The sequence below is a fragment of the Brienomyrus brachyistius genome, unplaced genomic scaffold, assembly GCF_023856365.1.
Source record: "Brienomyrus brachyistius isolate T26 unplaced genomic scaffold, BBRACH_0.4 scaffold54, whole genome shotgun sequence".
Lineage (NCBI taxonomy): Eukaryota > Metazoa > Chordata > Actinopteri > Osteoglossiformes > Mormyridae > Brienomyrus > Brienomyrus brachyistius.
In genome coordinates, this window is record NW_026042329.1 from 563,209 (window position 1) to 578,119 (window position 14,911).

The window sequence follows — 14,911 nt, forward strand, 5'->3', positions numbered from 1 at the left end:
CTTCAGTGGGTACTTGAACTAGGTGCTATACCCCCACCTTCCTGGGCACCCCAACAGGTGGCTGCCCTTTGCAGACAGCTTACTCTACATAGAGCAAGTTGAGGGAGGTGTAAAGGTGATTTCCCCACAGAGGTCAATAAAATATCTATCCATCCATCCATCCATCCATTTTCCAAACTGCTTATCCTACTGGGTCGTGGGGGGTCCGGAGACTATCCCAGAAGCAATGGGCACGAGGCAGGGAACAACCCAGGATGGGGGGCCAGCCCATCGCAGGGCACACTCGCACACCATTCACACACACATGCATTCCTACGGGCAATTTAGCAAGTCCAATCAGCTGGATTTGGACTGTAGGGGGAAACCGGAGTACCCGGAGGAAACCCCACGACGACATGGGGAGAACATGCAAACTCCACACACATGTGACCCAGGCTTAGACTCAAACCCGGGTCCCAGTAGTGTAAGGCAACAGTGCTAACCACTGCACCACCATGCCGCCCCATGTATATATGTAAATAAATAATAAGTAAACATGTAAATGGAATCCAATAACATTTAAAAGTATTTGATAATATATGCTTCATTCATTTTGATATAAATGTTGAATTATGAATATGTTTCTTCTGGTCTTTAAGCTTAGGGAGGGGCTGTGGCTAGTCTGAGAGTGGGGGGGCAGATTTCAGTTTGGGGGGGGGGTAAATGTCAGAAGGGGTGAGTGAGGTCAGACAAGTTTTAGGCCATTTTATTTCATCAGTCTCGAGGCGAAAGAGAATCAGGGACACAGCAATAAGCAAACAGGACTGACTGGGGAAAATGGGGGGGGGGGCAGAAAGGGTCCCTAGGTTACACATACAGAGGAGTGTGGATTAGATAATGAATGTGTATTCACAGGCTGGGGGGTCAGACCACCACATGCATGCTGAAGGAGTGGGTGGGGTGTAAGAGTGAGGGAATCAATAGCCATTTTCACACATGAACTCCAGACATTATCAGTAGAATCATGATCAGACATTTTGTGGAGTTGTCCTTTCACACATGTAACATACAACTGGATGTTGTCCATTTCAGACGTGTTCACATCTATTATAGATGAGGGGCGGTGCTTGGGTAGAGCATGCAGGAGGCAGGACATGATGCAAAAAGTACGCTGCGGAAATCATAGTATTTTGTTTACAGCACATCGAAGACGGTGACAGAAGTTACTGACAGAAGTTCCTTAATCGCGTCGTCTCTGCAGTTAGCTGTGTTTTTTGAGATGTTTTTCTTCGTGAAAATGATCCTTCTTCTTCACCCTCTGTAATGTTTGTATTCTTCCATTTTTTTGCCTGTTGCATGATAGAAATGTCATCAACGCTCCCACTGACTCACAGTAAATTCTCTGGACAACTTCCTGCTCCATTCACACATGGGGGTCAATCAGAAATTACAACGACTTTGTACTAAGGGAGCCAGCAGGGTAAACTCCATTAAATGTCCAGTATCACAGATTCTGACATTTGCATTCACATGTGCAGCCCCCCCTCCTGGGGAATTTCAAGAAAAGTTTGGGTGCCCATGCATGTCTGAAAAGGATTAACGTCACAGAAACACAAACGCATAGCTTTCATGAGCCGAAACCCAACCCCCTAATTCACCTAGAAGGGCCCAGAGCGTCCTAATATTCCCCGGAACGCCCACCAGGGCCCCACCATGGCGCAGCAGAACCAAAGACCACCCGGCCCGCAGCCCCTGACAGGAGGCCGCCCACACTGGCCAGGGCTGCTTGCATCCCCCCCATGATGGATCTTCCACATGGTGGGCTTCCCACGCATGCAGGGCCAGAGACAGAGAGTTAGGGGAGGTCCCTTAGTCCCTATTGCATTCCCGTTTTAGTGTAAAGTGTGTATGTATATGTGTGAGATAGTTGTGTTTATATCTACAATGCATTAAAATTTGTGGGTGCAGTTAGGGTATGAGGGCCCCACTGCTGGCAGACGGCGGAGTCCCCATCCCCCTCCCCACACCCGTAATATGGACTGTGTGTATGACTAAAGTGCAAAAAAAATAAAAAAACAGTGATTAATCGAGGAACGGGCACCCCACCGCTGGCAGATGGCAGAGCACCTCCTGCCTCAACCCACCTCCTCAGCCCTAGTGTCATGTCAAATGCATACGTAGTTATCACATTAGTCATGCATTAACCAAGTATTTACAATAAATCAATATCCATATTCATATCTCAAGTAGAAGTCTAGCAATCAAGACATGTTTTGGGAAACTCAGCAAAATGGGTGGATGTACCCTGCTACCAAGGTGAACCAATAGAGCAGGAGAATTGTGTTATATGTTTGAGCTCGGTTTGTTGGTGTTTTGTGACCAATCAGGTCTTACAAGTCCTTTTGGGGAATTGGGTGTTGTGGTTTATCAACTGGTTGCTCTTTGTGCTTAGGGTACTGAGTGTGACAGGAGCACTTTGCTGGATTGCTTGAATAAAATATATAACTTCGCTCACCAACTGAGAGGTCCAGCGATTTATTCTAAGTGGCTTAACTAGAGATATCAGAGAGGTTTATTTATAATTTTTCTACCACAATTTGGCACTCAATGTGGGGCAGCTGAGTTCTCTGCTTGTTTTGGACGAAGGGATCCTGCAAGAGAAGTTGGTACGATGTAGCATAGTGTGGAGCCAGATGGGACTACTTCCGGACGAGATTGAGGACGTGCTCGGTCTCTCATCGAGGAACAACGGACCTGAATATTCCTGAAACTAAATTAGCCGGACTTGCCAATTCTTGCTGCTGCTTTTGCTTCTTGCTGAAAGTTACGAATTTGTGTAGCATTTGAATGTGGAGTTGAGTGCATGTGGGAGTACCCCCTGGCTGAGGGATCCAAGCACTAGTTGAGAAAGTGCTGACAGTTGAGAGCTGTTGGGCGAGCACCGTGTCGGGGAGAGGAGAACGGGTTGAGACCAACATCCCTGTCGCCAGACAGGGATCCACCTGTGATAGGGAAAGGGTACATTCTGAGTAACTTCACTCTGGACGAGACCTGAGTGACCTATCAAGTGGATGGTGGAGGCCCGAGACCTTGGGAAAGCCCGTGATTGTGAGTGGCGCCTCTGTAAACCAGACTTGGGGACTCGAGTCTGAGACTCGGACTCGAGTTGCACAAACAAAGACTTGTGATTTGACTTTAGACTTGCCCTCAACGACTTGAGACATGACTTGGACTTGGGTGTTGTGACTCATGCACAATGTTCATTTGTTTCAGTTTTTCCAATGTGTTATGGGAAAGTCGGAGCCAGACGTATAATTTCCCTCCCTTGATATTATGTGCAACGTAACGCATGCGTGCAGTCATAGAAAAAGGATAAAATAAAATAATGAAAAGGGAGTCCATCTTTTTCAGACTGCTTGTAATTGTTGATGAAAAAGAGGCCATGTGCTGCAGTGGTTAGTGCTGCTGCTTCACAGCAAGAAGGTCCTGGGTTCAACTCCGGGTCCTTTCTGTGTGGAGTTCGCATGTTCTCCCTGTGTTTGTGTGGGATTTTGTCGGAGGGTCCGGTTTCCTCTCACAGTCCAAAACCCTGCGGGGTGGGCCGAGTCTAAATTGGCCCTGTAGTTGTGTGAGTGTGTGTGCCCTGCGCCCAGGGTTGGTTCCTGCCTGTGCCCGTTGTTCCCGGGATAGGCTCCCCGTGACTCCGATTGGGATTAAGCGGTTACAGTAATGGATGAATGGAGGCCATGTGCATTAATATAAAAAACTGAGTATGTAATGCATCATGGAATAGAATCACTGACATGATCATTGTAATCGAATCAAATCATGAGACGAGTGAAGATGCCAAGCCCTAACATCAAACCATCTGACGGCACAGGAAATAGGAGGAACATAAGCAGCTAACACCAAATGAGATGGCCAGCGACACCTGTCCGCCAAACGGAGAATTGACATACAGAAGGGGGCAAGACAGATACCAATTTCGACACTAGCCTATTAAGATCATTTGACACTTATTCTTAATACAGAATTTAAGAATTTATAACGGCCCAGTAATTTTGCACACACACATACACGCACACAAGATACATAAATAACTGAAACAGAGGGATATGTTTAACGCAGCTGTGGCACGGCGGTAGGTGTGAATAATGATTCTTGTTTAAGATCGTGGACCAATGACTTAAGTGTGTTAATAATTTAACTGTCACTGCAGCACAGCGTTTTATATTTACAAGTATAACGCATAATATGCGTAATAACAGAATTCGGTGGCGGCGGGAGCTTGTCCCCCTTCTCTTATTGTTACTTGTTATTAAGTGACATGGATAATATCCCCAAAAATCCAACGCCGTGTCACTGAGTCCGTGTCCATTTCTGCTTAGACCGCTTCCGTGTTTGATTGAAAGCGAAAGTGAAAGTATACTAAAGCTAGAGTGTCCATTTTGTCGAGAAACACGAACAAGATTCTGGAATAACATAAACACATTTTGTACCACAAGGTAAGGATTTTGGTTAACAAAATAAAACTACTAGTAACATATTCATGTGTAACACATTTATAGTAATTTAATGATTGCCGGGGGGGGGGGGGCATCCTATGGGGGAGCTAGATTAGTTAGTGCGGGTGCTGTAAACTGTTTCTCAATCAGGATGGGCACCCAAAATGGAGGGTATGTTACGGCTGGGCGATATGGACCAAAAATCATATATCAATATTTTTTAGCTGAACAGCGATGAATCTGACTATATTTTTCCCCATACTGTAATTACAAATAGACAGTTACAAGTCCGTGCCAAATAACCCCAATGTCACACAGGTACTTTTATCAACCGACAGCTGTACATGTACATGAAGAAACGGTTAAAAATAAGCTTCCGATGTTCTGTCGATTTATCCTACCTTGTCGCGTTGTGCTCCCTTGTTGCGTTGTCCTACCTTAGCGGGTTTCGACAAAAATATCTATCGACTGGTGCTACCCTACCGAAATAGATATGGTCACTTTTATGGGCTGAAACCGAAAGCAGGATAGTCCAAAAAATAAATAATAAAAGTAGCATTTTTAAAAAACATGAACTAATGGATTTTAAGTAGGCATAGCTACAGTCTGAAATACCCTGTCAGATTAAGTGTTAAAACTACAGACAGCACATCTCCATAATACTCTATCAGAGCCTTCATCCTTCCGTTATGAAATCCTTGCGTAACCAATTTCGATAGACTAGAATACTTTACAAGGATATAAATATTTGAGCAATACTGGCACATTATATAGCCTACAGAACATATATCAGATAATTCGCTGTACGACATACAACACATTGATAGTAAATGAGTGTGATGCTGATAGTAAAGTGTGATCAATGTACATACATAAGATTAATTACGCAAGACTCAGCTGTCCAACACAACTTTCGTATGAGGTGGGCAATGGCAGGGCCGATTTTCTTTTGTCTCAGTCCGTCCATTGCCATGGGGTAGGTGATTTATGTTTATCGTTTATTACATTTAATTGTACTCCCTAGACGCCATCCTCTGCTGCCACCTAGCGGTGACGCTTCAATCTTTCGCATCTTCGGGGCGCGAGGTGATTTTCTGAATGCTGTAAAGTTTATATCAGGGTTGGGGCCATTCCGGAATGAATTCAGCTATTCCACTCCAAATCAGGAAATGGAACTGGAGTTGGGGTTGGAAAAAAATATGGGGAATTGGAATTGAATTTCTGGGAGGTTTAAATTCCAACTCCAGTTCCATTTCCTGTTTTGGTTTGGAGTTGATGCATGCTTTCCAGAATGGTCCAAACCCTGGTTTATATTTTTTGGTATCTGCATCCCCCCCCATTCAGAAAATGTTACTGGTAGCAGTCCAGTAGGCAGTTCGTAAAAAATTATAATTGGGAACTCGATCAGATGTATTGTGGGGATCCCCATTTAAGGCTAAATCTATGTAATATCAATGAACAGAAAAAAGCAACAACAGGCAAGTGTAGCAACGGCGGTAACAATGATATTAATCTTCATTAGAATCTTAATTTTAGATCAGACAATTTATTTCACTTTAGAGCTAACTGTAAACAGGCCTTTTTGCATCAACAGCTTCGTGGCACATAAAAGTTCATGAAGGCAGAACAGAAGGCTAAACAGCTAAAGATTTAATGTGGCGCTGCCCACAGTATTAAAAATGGTCTTAATTGTGAAGTACAGTGCAAACAAACAAATAAACATGAAAAAATGAAAAGTCACAGCCAAGTCTACTGAAGGAGGTTGTAACGATGATACTAAACCTTTCATAGTCTTTGAATTATATTTATATAATGAGTATTTTTCCTCTCACTGTCCACAGTGTCCTGATGGAGAGAGCAGGCTCACCTGTACCCAGCTGTGTTTCCATGAAGAGTGACAAGTCAATGGGGGAACCAATCAACTTCAGAGAGGGACCTTTTCCTACAGATCAAAGGTAAATATACATTTAAACATTGTTTAAAACACTCAGACTCTCAGTCAAAAGTTATACAGGCACACAGAAGCTATGAGGGAAAAACTTTGTATTGAATGCATAATTTTTTAACTTTACAAATCCAATTGTCTTTGAAAATTTAAACAGAGGTTTTGTCTGTCTTCTGTATAAATCACGTCTGAGGTTAAAGTCTGAGGATCACTGTAAAGACTGACTTCTTGCGAGCTGGAATTAGAAGGTAGATTGAAAAGTGCATTTTAAATGTCAATCCTCAGCATGCAGCTGGAAAAGAGCTACTGCTCTATATTGATTAAGCACGACTGGACAATAGATTGTCTTCTTCTGGGACGGATGTTTCTGCTTTGATAATAAATAGATTCTCATGGGCTCTTTAGCTCTGATCAGACTGAGGCTTCAGTTTGAACATGTTTAATGGAATGGAGCCTGTTACTAATTAATCAGCATATCATGTTAAGTCATCAGACAAAAAAATCAAACAGTTCCTTTCTTTCTCAAATGTGGTATTTTAATTTTTGCTGATGCAGAGCAGAATAAATGTGATATTTATAGGAGGAATACTGAAAATAACATAAGAAAAGTATTTTGTCAGTCAAATTGAAAATAAAATCAAAAGCGGAAGTGAGACAAACTGAAATTAAAACAACTAAATCCATAGCTGACTGAATATAAAACAAAAATGAGTAGAAACAAAAATTTGTGGTTTTTAGTTTTTTCTTTCTTGAGTTTTAAAGCCTGCCTGTAGTCTATCAGACTAAATAACCGATAGTCAACGTAACCTACGCTAAGCATGTCAAAATGACAAAATCACTTAAGTCCACATGATATTAATTAATTAAGTCCACATGCTTCACGCAAAAGGTATAGATTTGGTTCTCAACCCATTCCTCTGGGACCCCCAGACAGTCCACATGTGTTCCCCCTTCTAGCACACAGCCAATAATGAACACTGAATACCTGGCACAGGTGTGTTGGGAGGTGGGTGGAAGCAAAAATATGGATTGTCAGGGGGTCCCCAGGACTGGGCTGAGAAACACTGGTTTAGGTGAAATATGGACATGCAGTGAGCTGGATGCAAACACTCACTGGCGACTAGGACAGACTTCTTGCTGCTGTTCACTCCCGCAAATGATGGAGTTTTATTGGCTGATGTTGTGGATGTTTTGCCCCCATGCCTGGTAGTGCTTGGAAGAGGGGAAAGTGACACACAAGTGATGTAACTGACGTTAGTGAAAACACACGTGCTAATCGAGAATATAAATGATTTCATATAAAATAGGGCAAAAGCACCTTTGACCGGAGCTTTTCAGCAGGCTGAGGAAACAATGGAGAGTCGGGGTGCTTATTGTGAATGTTCCTGATTTTTTGCCAAGACTAATAGCATTAAAGACAAGCTGGTCGTGTCAGATTTTCTGAGCATGGTAGGGGCTACAACTGCTCCAGCCAAATAAACTAGCTGCTTATAGATTCACTGAAATTGTAGAAGCTTTACAGGGATATTTTTGCCCCAAGTAGTTAGTAATAACAGAGCGATTTAGGCTTCACAAAAGGAAGCACCTTTGCTTGTCACTGGAGCTGTTCCCTCAAGGGTTTGCCAATTATACCCTAGATGTAGGTAAATGTGTTACAGTGCATGAATAGAGAACCCAAATGCAGATCAAATTCAGGAAGGAAATGTTTATTGTAGCTGGCGATAATCGTAGTTGACAGTCCAGGTATAAACATCCCCAAGGTACAAACAACATTAATGTACCCCCAAAGGTACAAAAGTGTGCCCCATAGTCCTTCTCTGTATCTGAAAAGGTTAAATTATCTACAGCTAGGATACAATTCGCAGACCCATAAGGGTACAGTGCCAGCGACAAGCAAAGATACAAATTGGAAATTGTTTTCTGACAGTGCAGAGAAGTGGCAGCAAGGAATGTCACCACTGTGGAAGCAGAGTCACCACCCAGCATAGTGCTGGACTGAAGAGCTCACAGGCCACGGCTGTGGTAAGGAAGGGCTCACTGAGCGGGTTTGTAAGGCAAAGGGGGAGAAATGGAAGGAATTATACAGGGACAAGGAAAAGACACGGAAAGAGAAAACAGACAAGTGACATTCAAATAAAAAACTGCAGGCTGTAAAGCAGGAGCAGACCGACAGCAGTGATACTGACTCAGAAGAGGAGCTACTGGTCAAAGTGCTGAGAGTAAAAGGCGGCACAGCAGCCTATGGTGTCACACCACTGGTGGAGGGACATCCAATCAAGATGGAGACTGACACTGGTGTCACGGTGTCATTCATGGCAGAGAAAATATTCAGGGAAAAGAGTTACATTCTGCTAGACGTACAAGGCTCATGATGAAGACCTACACCGGCGAGACTGTCCCCAAGACCAGAAAGGCAGAGGTCCTGGGGGAACTGAACAGACAGAGGGCCAGACTTCCCAATTATGTGGCTAAAAGGGATTACCCAGCATTGATGGGCCGGCCATGGTTAGAGACCATTTGCCTGCACTGGATTAAAGATAACAAAGTGTCAGCGGATGAGACGAGGCCTTCAGCAGTGCTGAGGCGACATGCAGTGGTGTTCAAGGATGAACCAAGAAGCATGAAGGGGAAGAAGGTCAAGCTGCAGGTGAAGCCTGGCACCACACCATGCTTCATGAAGGCCAGCAAGGTCCCCTAGGCACTGAAACATAAAGTCAATGCAGAGAAACAGAGACTGGTTGAGATTGAGGTTATTGTACCGGTACCACACAGTCAATGGGCAATACCAGTTGTGCCGGATGATAAAATGGGAGACTGTCCAAAGACTGAGGGAGATGTTTCGCAGCTTTGACCTGCATGATCAAATTGTAACTTTATGATGGATTGTCATTTGTATCCAATAAGATGTAGGATTTCCTGAAAGGCAGTGAAAATCGAACGCATGCTCTCGAGTCCATACCACCCCCCCCCCAGCAATCTGTTAGCCAAGTGAATGGTTCACACCACCAAACATGCTCTCAAAGCATCCAAAATGGATGCTTCAGAGAGGGAGAGAGGCGGGGCAAGGCACAGTTTTGTAAGAGACAGACAGGGTGAGGAGAAATAAGCGAAGTGAATGTAATTTGAAAGCAACAAACTATTTCGATATAAACGATATTGTCTCATCATATGTTTTGTATGAAAATATATCAATATATCGTAAAAACCCGATATATCACCCAGTCCTACCACCACGCTTATCCTACAGTGAAGGCTGAATGTGCTTCTCTGTCGAAACATTGCACCGACGCTTTCCTTCTGAAACACTGCAACAGTTTGCATGCATCTCTTGATGAAAAGACAACTCAAAACACATCATGCGCTGCTGAGGCTTACATCTACCAAAGCAACTGTGCAGGAGAGCCAAGTTGAAGGACAAAGACAGGCTGAATAACACGCCAAATGAACCAAAGACAGGCAGTTCTCCACCAGAGACCTTGTGCTGGCATGAAGAGACGTGGAGCCCTGCTGCGATTCTAAGACAGACGGGGCCTGTTTCCATGTGCAGACCAGCAACAACTTCACACAGCACAGGCCTCTCGAGCAATTACTGCCTCGAGAGGCTCCGACATGCCAGACCTGACACCCAGGAGCGAGTGACTTACTTACGAGGGAATGTCAGCACCCACACCCACCATGCCATGGGAGCCAGTGGCTGAGCCAGATCCTACGGAGCTGCCAGAGGTCACAAAAGAACCAGGAACTGCTGGGAACCTGAGGTGCAGCCCAGCAAGAGACAGGAAGCCCCTGAGTATTACAGGCAGTCTAGTGTTAACCCTGGAAACAAGGGAGAGAATAAATCCCTTTAGGGTTAAGTGAGCTAAGGGAGCCAAAAGGGAAACAGGAGCGCTGTCTGTAAAATCTGCCGATTGAGGGGAAGAGGGGATCGCGCTGGTGGATCGATTGGACACGTTTGTATATTTGTATAGCTATACATTTTATTTTAAACCAAAATTGTCATATAAATGGTTTGGCATGAACATTTGATCTATGTTTACTTAAACAAAAAAAGTAAATCAGCTGGGGGCCCATAGATTGCAGGGCCCGGGATTGGTCTCTTCCCTCCCCATTCCGCCCCTGGATAGTTATGGTAATTAAGTCGATATCTGTGTGAAATCCTGTTAATCACTTTACGAGAAGTAACCAGTGAATGTCATTGAGTGACTGGGAACTACATGCCAAACCGTCTCTCCCGGCTGCTACCTGCTGTCTCTCTATGCTACCACTAGATGTCACTGCTTCTCTTATACTGTCATAAGCAAGCTGATGTCAGGAAGCCGCCCTAATGAGCTCAGAATGTGGATGGCAGTTACAGCTATTTAAATACAAATGTAGGTTATTATTCCCCCAAGCAGCAGCAGTGGTGGTCAGTGTCAGTGCAGGACCTTTGTCTTTCCATAAAATGCCTATTTTAGCGGCGGCACAGAGGGCAGCGCTGTGGCTTCACCCCCCCCAGTGTTGGAGGCTGAGCCCCCTGTCTGTCTGCAGCTGCTCGCTCTCCCTCTATCACATGGGTTTCCTCCTGCCGTCCAAAAACACGTGTTTAGGCTACTTTCTAAATTCCCCATGACATATGACAGCCTCTGTGTGTCTGTGCCCTGTGATGGACTGAACCCGGGGTGAACCTGTATCCTAGGCCTTCTGCTGTCTGAAATAGACCCCCCCACCCCACCCTCAAACTGGGATAAGTGGCTGGAGTGTGGATGGATGGATTAATGGATGGATATTTGTGTTTTATTTACAGGGACCGAGTGAATAGATGTAATTCAATTCCACATAGAGGAGACTTATCATCCATCTTCAAGGTGTGTGTTTATTGCTGAAATGTATTTTCTTAATTTTTATCTGAATTGACATGCATCTTCTACAGACATACAATAAGTAGTTCATCCTGTCAAAAGTATGATATTTACAACAAGTGTTGCATTCCATTTACCTTGGAGGTCGGTGCTGGGAATGACGTCACACCCCAAGTTCCAGTACAGCAAATCAGAAAGCCATTTAGCAAATCCAGGGACCTGTTTCAAAAAGCAAGACTTCTTGCATAGCCAGAGAACTTGTATTTAAGGTACCCCAGTTTAAATTGACTTTATCTTTGTTCATTTACTGTATATTTAACCCAGACTACCTTCAATCTGACAAGTTATCCAGCTAAGCATGAAAATCTGCTCTCTGAAACAGGCGCCAGTTCTAGCCAGGTTAATTGTGAGCTATTGGTAGCAATACCAGTTGATAACGACACATTATGTTGTATTTTGCATATAAAAACACTGTAGCAACACGATAGTGGTACGACAGTAATGTGTGTATGACCGATTTAATGAGCCACAAATAAGACATAACTGCTAATAAACGCTATAAAACTACAGCTTTAACCTCTGTTGATAAAGGGCGCAATCATTTTCAATTCTGAGGTTGCATTGTGTAGATTCCCGCATTTTCACGAATTAGAATTCCAACTTCTGGGAGTATTCCGGTTGAAAATTACCAATATGAACTCAGAATTTCCAACCTATGAGTTGAAAGGGAACACAGCATGATTCACAAATGAAATCATAAAAGGATATGGTGCCAGGAGTGATGATAATTAAACTGTAACTGTTCATTTCAGTTACTGGAGGGAAAAGCTCAAATGTTTCTGAAGGATGAGCTGATGAAGCTGAAAAGGTACCTGGATCAGAATGACCCAGAATGCTCTGAGCCTCAGCTGGAGGAGGACAATGACCTGGACAGTGATGGTCAGATGCAGAAGACCTGTGGTAGAGAGGGAGCTCTGAAGATCACACAGTACATCCTGAGGACCATGGAGCAAAATGATCTTGCTCACATGCTGGAGAAGAGTAAGAGCTGTACCTCATTCAGTGTGTGTTTGATTTGCTACAGGGAAATAGTTTATGAAAAAATGTGTATTACATTTCAGTTTATCATTTATTTAATTTGATTTATATTGGCTTATATGAGTAAAAAATGCATGTTTTTTGAAAAACTTGTGCATTTTTCTCATTTCGTTTCAGGGCATCTTCTGTTGCAGTGTCAGCACACAATCAAATGTAATCTAAAGAAGAAATTTCAGTGTGTATTTGAAGGGAAAGCTAAGGAAGGACAGCCAACACTTCTCAAAGAGATTTACACAGAACTCTACATAACTGAAGGAGGAGCTGGAGGAGTCAATGATGAACATGAAGTGAGACAGATTGAAACAGCATCCAAGAAAAGGGGAACAGAAGATACTACAGTCAAGTGCAATGATATATTTAAACCCTTATATGGGCATGTGACACCTATCAGAACTGTACTCACAAAAGGGGTCGCAGGTATCGGGAAAACAGTCTCTGTGCAGAAAGTTATTCTTGACTGGGCAGAAGGAAAAGCAAACCAGGACATTCACTTCATATTTACTCTTCCTTTCCGGGACCTGAATTTGATTAAGGATGAATACAGTCTGATTGATCTGCTTAAACACTTTGTTCCAGAACTGAAATTACTTGAATCCACTGAGCTGTGTAGGTACAAAGTTTTGTTGATCTTTGATGGTCTGGATGAATGTCGCCTTCCTCTAGATTTTCATAACAATGAGAGCTGGTTTGATGTAACAAAGAAAACGTCACTGGATGTGCTGTTGACTAACTGCATTAAGGGGAATCTGCTTCCATCCGCTCTCCTCTGGATAACCTCCCGGCCAGCAGCAGCCAATCAGATACCTCCTGAGTGTGTCCACCAGGTGACAGAGATACGAGGGTTCAGTGATGCCCAGAAGGAGGAGTATTTCAGGAAGAGATTTAGTGATCAGAGCCTGGTTAGCAGGATTATCACACATGTGAAATCATCAAGGAGCCTCTTCATCATGTGCCACATACCTGTGTTCTGCTGGATTTCAGCCACTGTTCTTCAGAGTCTGTTTAGTGAGTCTGACAGTGGAGAAATTCCAAGGACTCTGACTGAAATGTACACACACTTCCTGATCTTCCAGGCGAGTTTAAAAAATGACAAGTATATGAGAAAACATGAGGTTCAGCTTAATAAATGCTCCAATTGTGACAAGGAATTCCTTTTAAAACTTGGTAAACTGGCTTTTCATAACCTTGAGAAAGGCAATCTCATATTTTATGAGCAAGATCTGACAGAGAATGGCATTGATGTCACAGAGGCTTCAGTTTACTCTGGAGTGTGTACAGAAGTCTTTAAAGAGGAGTATGGGTTGTACCAGGAGAAGGTGTACTGCTTTGTGCATCTGAGCATCCAGGAGTATCTTGCTGCTTTATACGTGCTTCTGTCAAACTCATCAGCTGACCTGCTGAAGACTGCAGTGGATCAGGCATTAAAGAGCAAGAATGGACACTTGGACCTCTACCTCCGCTTCCTCCTTGGCCTCTCAACAGACTCCAGTAAGAGTCTGTTAAATAGGCTACTGGGCCAGACAAGAACCAGCTTACATAATATTGAAGAAACAGCCCAGTACATCAAGGAGAAAATACAGGAGAATTTATCTGCAGAAAGGACCATCAACCTGTTCCACTGTCTGAATGAACTGGGTGACAATTCTCTAATAGAGGAAGTACAAAGATACCTGAGTTCAGGAAGCCTTTCAGCAGCAGACCTCTCACCTGCACAGTGGTCAGCTCTGGCCTTTGTGTTACTGATGTCAGATAAGGAGCTGGATGTGTTTGATCTGAAGAAATACATCAGATCAGATGAAGGTCTTCAGAGGCTGCTGCCTGTGGTCAAGAAATCTAGGACAGCTCTGTAAGTGATCCTACATACGTCTGTCGCTAAAAAAGTACAGATGTTATTCATGATACTGCTTGTATATCTTATCAGAACAATCAGAGTGTATTTATATGGACACCCAGAAATTCTTTTTAATTCTGCAGGATATGTATATTTTTTTAACATTCTTGCTGTGGCTCAGTGGGTTTGGACTCTGTGGGCTTGTGGTCAGAAGTTCACCAGTTTAAATACCTGACTGGCAGAGTGATGCTGGTTTTGGGCCCTTGAGCAAGGCCCTTACCCCCAGCTTCAGGGGGCTGGATGCTGGCCAACCCTGCACTCTGACCTGTATGTGTGTGTCAGAGAGAGCAAGATCAGAGAGGCGACAGCACTATTTTACCAGGGGGATGAATAAAGCATCACTATTTCATCCCTATCTGACAGGATTGATAATTGTCTGATTAGTGTTTAGGAAATTTAACAGCTTCTCAGGTACAGCAACACAGAAAATAAGGATTTCAGTCATGGCGTCAGCAATTCAAAAGTCATAGAAAAAATAAAATTTAAAAAAACTTAAGCTCTACTTCACATTCAAACCCCCATCAACATGCACAGAGATTTATAAAAATACTTATGCGTATATTACAGAGTCTCAGGGTAACTCACCCTGTAAGGTCATTAAACAGCAGTTTGGTATCAAGTACAAACTATTTGTGTTTCTGACTATGACAGGGAA

The 14,911-nt window shown here is 43.4% G+C and overlaps 1 protein-coding gene across 1 annotated transcript in view; it reads left to right on the plus strand.

The window, feature by feature from the left end:
- LOC125724024 (NACHT, LRR and PYD domains-containing protein 12-like) overlaps positions 1-14,911 on the plus strand; it is a 593,671-nt gene that overhangs the window by 539,371 nt on the left and 39,389 nt on the right. The window lies entirely within an intron of this gene.